The sequence below is a fragment of the Pollicipes pollicipes genome, unplaced genomic scaffold (genome assembly GCF_011947565.3).
Source record: "Pollicipes pollicipes isolate AB1234 unplaced genomic scaffold, Ppol_2.1 Scaffold_4549;HRSCAF=5353_pilon_pilon_pilon, whole genome shotgun sequence".
In the NCBI taxonomy this organism is placed as follows: Eukaryota; Metazoa; Arthropoda; class Thecostraca; order Pollicipedomorpha; family Pollicipedidae; genus Pollicipes; species Pollicipes pollicipes.
In genome coordinates, this window is record NW_023596509.1 from 48,542 (window position 1) to 54,541 (window position 6,000).

Genomic DNA, 6,000 nt, shown 5'->3' on the forward strand with positions numbered 1-6,000 from the left:
TCATCCCGTTTTAGGGTCCGTTGGCCAAACATGGGTCTCTGTGCTAGTTATTGGATGACCTGCGGTTTTCAGAGATCTTGTTGCCCCAATGAGGGCTCTTGCGCATATTCCAGGTCAAATGCCCCAGCCAGAAGCCGCCAAAGCCCGCCTTCCACGCCAGGGAGGGCAACAATGTAGGACGTACACCTGTGAGGGCCTCCGGACGAACCCATCAGCCGAACCCGCCTCCATGCAGCCAGAATGGCAGCTGGTAGACATCCCGGCTGGGACGGAATGATCTTTAAGTAATTGCCCGGAAAGGTCGTGTGCACCTAACTTTTCGCTCATGTTTACACATTTCACAGATTACATTACACATAATATTTACACATTTTACACATTACATTACACATAATGTTTACACACTTTACACATAACATAACACATTATGTTTCTAACACAAGCTGCTGGCCTCATTTAGATTTACCGTCAACCTTCACGGGATCCTCACTATTTCTGTAGGGTGTGGACTCCCTTCCCCTGGGGGGACGGATTCCTCCATCTTTAGTCCTCCCTCTGGCATTAGAAACTACGCTGCTGTCCGGTACGAAAGGCCCAAAGTAGAATTCATTCCGTTTAGAATTGAAGCGAGTTGGCATCACCACGCCACACCTACAGACCATGAAGCCACCCGCTTAACAGCAGCCGTCGTCGAGATTCGAACCCGAGATTACCACGTACGAGACCAGTATGCTAACCATCCAGCCGCTGGAGACACGGGTCCGGCAGCCGAAAATTTGTGTTCACAATAGGACTGGTTCAGAGCGAGTTGATGGATTTCGTGATCGTTTGATGCCTATCACGTATAGAGCCGACTTTTCGCATGGGATTCTGCATGTTTGCACTTGCTTTTCTCTAAGGCTGGCAATCCGCATATGCTTCACACGGACAACCATCTGAAAGACTTTTGGAGGGTACGTAAGCCCGTTGCGTAGCCACCCTCCATTTTGGAGGGATTATAAGCCCGGTGCGCGGCCACCCTCCATTTTTTAGGGTGCATAATCCCGGTGCGGAACCGCCCTCCGTTTTAAAGGGTGGTTCTTGATTGCATTTTGTGCATCATCGCAAAATGCACGCACAGCCTTGCATTTTATCATGCTTGACTCATTTTCATTTTCGATACTCAGCGGACTCCTCAAATTGGCGTAAATTTTTTACACAAATGCAGTTTGATCTCCTGAGCACAATGAGCACAAAATCTGGGACCAATACGCCCTGTTACCGGAAACATCACGATATGAAAGATCACAATAAAAAGTGCGGATTTTTTTTCAATGTTTTCCAAAATCCGTGTTTTGGTACATATTAGCCTTCTGATGACGCTACACGGAAAATTTCAGACCGGTGCGCTGTATCAAAAAAGTTATAGCTTTTCAGCATATATGAGCAACACATCCTCGAGAATATTTAGTACGCATGTTTGCTAAAAGAGCAAACGGTCTGTAATACCGATTCGTACTAAAAATTACAACGTTTAGTACGTATAGATACTAAAGAGAGCAGCCCGGTAACCCAGGGCTGACCAGAGAAAATGAGGTTGCGTAGAGGTGGATGTCGCGAATTTATTTTCTTTCGATGAGAGTAGAAAACCTTCACCATTTTGGTCGATCATTCAGATGGAATTTAAAGCGGCAGATCGGTTAAGCCCAACTGGGGCCCATCTGGGGTGGTTAAAAAGGCCTCATCTGGGCTAGCTATAGGGATCCGGTTACATGGGTCCCATCTGGACTGGCCCGTGTGGGTCTCAACTGAGTCATCCAGGCGGGTCCCGACTGGGATGCCCGGGTGTGTCCCATGTGTGTCCCAGCTAAGCCCCACAAGGGCCCCACGTGGGCTTCTATGCGGGACCCAGCTGGTTGCCCATGACATGCCCGCATGGTCCCGAGGTAGCAAGTCAAGGTGGGCCCTATTTGGTTGCTTATCTCGGACCCATATGGGTCCCGGTTGTAAACATTGGATAGACTTCATGAGTGCCCCGGTTAGGCCACACATGGGCCCACAAGGGTCACCCCTATGGGACCCAGATGTTTGCCCATGACATGCCCACATGAGACCGAAGTGGACAGCTCAGGTGGGCCCCATATGACCGCCCAACAGGGACCCATATGGGTCCCAATCGGAAATGCTGACTGGGAATTGAGGACCATGACACACTTTTTGAAACGGAAAAACGGAACTGTAACGATAAGAAAACTGGCTCAAGCAAGCAGCAACTCAACCCTTATTTTAGAGGGGACCATGTCCACATCATATCAATTTCAGTAAAAAAGCCGCCTCTGCCATTTTTTCAAAAACCAAATACCAAAAGCATAAATTAAAAATAACAGCTAACTGCAAGTTGCCAGAGGCTCTTTATAGCCTCTGGCAACGTCCAAGTGAAATGTCGCGATCGCCGAAGTGTTTTTTTTTGGACCTGAAGGCTTATATGTAAAAATCCTTGGACACTTGGTTGCTGCACTTGACATTTCCAAGCATGCTTCCTGCGCACGCAAGCAAGCCGCACAGCTGACTCGATGACTGCTCGCAGGCTGCATCTAGTCGTTTAGTCGGTGTGCTCGGTCCCGTACAAGCTACCAAGACCAGCATGCGGTTTCCTTGCAATCTAACGCAAAATTTGACTTTTGAATCTGCCAAACGTAAATAACGAACCTTCGCAGATGATTATTGGAGGCATAATTATTCGTTGAATAATTTTCCCTCGGACGAACGTACCCTTGTGCTCCAAATACCTTCAACAGGTATACACCTTATGGTTTGTGCCCACTAGTCCCGGTATCACCGCGTTACATAGCAAGTTACAGAAGGCAAGCGCAGTACTTGGTGTGAGATGAGTACGCCTTTAATGATTCTAATCGCAAGTCTCGCCCCTGGAAAGCTGACGATTCATTCAAACGTGACTAGCAAATACGAGCTTGTTCATACGCCGTGTAAGTACAGGCCATCTTGCACATCCGGGCGCCTTGAACAGCTGACGGCCAACCTTTTTGCGCCGATTTTGTCCTTCGTTGCGTCTTATTTTAAAATTTGGCTCGGATCACTGGAATGGTAAGGTAGTCGGTGTTTTTCTGCAATTTTCCTCCTGTCTTAATACCGAATCAGTGTTTGTGCAGAGAAAAAGCATTGCCGCTATTACTATGTAAAGTTACCCACTTTGCAGAGGAGTTCTGAGCCGCATACAACTATATTGCTTTGCTTTTATGGATTCTACCGACATGTAGTGAAATTCCATGCAGGGGCATGATTTCAGTTCCACCCAGGCGTTGGATGGTATTTGCCATTTGAGCCAGTTTGGTGTAGTTGCATATACCAGATGTGGCTACAAGTTACTGAGTATTTGCACGTATCTTGTGTTCTCTGTGACCTGTGATTTAGTCGCCAAATGGTGTGCACGGTCCAGAAGTGTACTTTCACAGACTATTCTTACGTTTGAAATGGGCTGAGATGGATAAATGGCTAAACTTATTCAGCAGTTGGGACTAGAGCTGGAGCCCACTTTTTGAATAAAAAGCTTTACCCATGGCAGGACTTTGCACTAATGTGGGACTATTTTAGATCGGTTCGTGCGGTTGTGTTGAGATTTCATCCCCTCAGAAGGGATATTTACGTAATTGCATCCAACGGTAGGTTTGACAGTTATTTAGCATGGTAGCCTAGTCTTGAAGGTAAGACATGTCATGAATTATATGTCCATGTAATGACACACATTTTATAGCTGGAAAGCCTAAGATAAAACGTAACTTTTCGATTTTGGCATTCATTTCCAAACGAATGGGACCTTTTCCATTGGCATTGATTACCAGCAATGGCTACTTAATTATGTACAAATTTGTAGATGAGAAAGCGCAGGTGGGATCATTCTAGATGTTGAATACACACCAATACCCACCAATGCCCGCCATGTGATCAGCAATACTCGCTAAGAACCCTGCGGGCTTTTAAGCTGCGTCTTGCAAGCCTGTGGGCTTAACAGCGGCAGCACTAATACGCACGCAGTGGCCTTCGTCCTGCTGTCGACGCTGCTGGTCGAACTTTGACCTATCAGCACATCGCCTTATTTCCAGACAGTTTAATACATTCGTTGGAAACTAGTGGTGTATATGATTTCTCATGGATAAATAAAGAACGGAACTAATGTGATTTTCATAGTCTGCTTTGTTCGTAAATATACTGCGGTTCTGACGTAGGTGGGCGTTATGGTTTATGTGTGCGTAATCATCCCACGCCAACTCGACGAAAAGTTGTGAATGGCACGTATTTATATCGTCTTCCACATATTGTGGAAGATCAGAACTGGTTCAAAGGTGCTTAATGCTGATTTGTTGTAATATTCCATACATATTTTCGTGGAATATCATATTATAATTTTTCCCTTTTTGGAGGATGCGCATCTCACAAAAACACCGCTTCGTTGTGTTTTGCATGCAAGGAAGCTGCGCAGATGCGAGACATAGAACAAGATACAATGGTTGTGTTACGCTATTTCTGTGTTCTTATGCATGTGGTAGATGATGAGTAATGATTCTTATGTCGGCGTTTGTACAGCTACCTCGTAAGATATGGGCAAGTTTCGGCGGTGACCTACTGCTTTGAAGTGAGCTGCAAACGCTAATGTTATTGGCGTAGGATGGCCACAGAGAACCCTACCTCAAATGGGGTAGTTAACTACATCCTTTGGAGCAGATCTTTTCGACCATACTTAGCTCCAAAACATGAGCTACCTTCAGATTGGTCATTTTCTGTAATATTGCCACTTGCTTATGTCAACACATTATGGTGCACTCAGTATTCCAGTTAAAAAATTCTGCCCCCAAGTATTAACGAGCTGCCCCAGATTGGAAACTGCGTCCGCCTCTGTCCCAGTGAGATCTTGCCAAAGTCTGCCGGGGTGTGCAGACCAGGTCAAGGGCAGTGTGTAAAGACAAGAAGGCCATGAGGTCGGGAATGAAGTTATCCTCTTTAATTGGGTGGTGAGTGGAGCTCCAGTTCCCCTTTCTTAACTTAGGCTCGAACCTCTCCCTCCTCCCCCCCCCCCCCCCTCCGCCTTGAAGAGATAGTTGACCATGCCCTGGAGGAACCTGCATGTTGACATGACTTAAGGGTTATGTTAAGTCGTTTTCCGATGCTTGGCCTCCACCCATCCCCTAACTCATTTTGTGAAGCTACGCCCATGCATAATATGATGCTACCACGATGGTTTTAAGACGTAATACATTGCTATAAAAGTTGTCATTCTGCAGGCTTTTTGTACCGTACTAAGTTGTGTTTTGGAGCTGCTAATGAGTTGCATGTACAGTTTTATTACCCAAGCATAAACCTGAATGTTGACATGAAGCATGAAGGAAAGAAGCTTTGTTTAGAGTAAGGTTTGTGTTCGACTGAGTTGTAGTTTTGGGGCAGCACGTGATTTTCAAAGCGCGGAGGACTGGAGAGCACTAATAAGAAGCATCAGCTTGTCACACTGCTGATGTGTGGGCTGCCTATGGTCTGAGACTTAAATGCCCAAGGTTTCAGTGCGTGTTCCCAGATTTTGTCGTTGCTAGCCTCCATAAGGCCGGTGCCAATATGCATGTGAACATATCTTAAGCACTTTACATCAGCATCATGCAACTTCCTAAAAAAGCTGGATGTAGAGTTAGACACGTCCACACAGTAGTTGGTATAGGGCAAACATAGTTGTGTTACAACATTAACCAGCGCACCGCTTACCCAGATCTTGGCAACTTTAGATGCTGCTATTCGCAGCTCCTGACCTGTTCTACCTCATGACAGTTGCTATATAAAACAAACGTTATGAATACAAAAAGACCTCATCACAAATTTTACGTTACATCATTCTTTTGTTTTGTAAGATGACCCTGAAATGAAGGCTTCCATGATAACAAACAGCCTGGGTCTCAGATCTGCCACTGACACGTAACTTGATTATAATGTAAATGAAACGGCTTATATTACACGTATGTC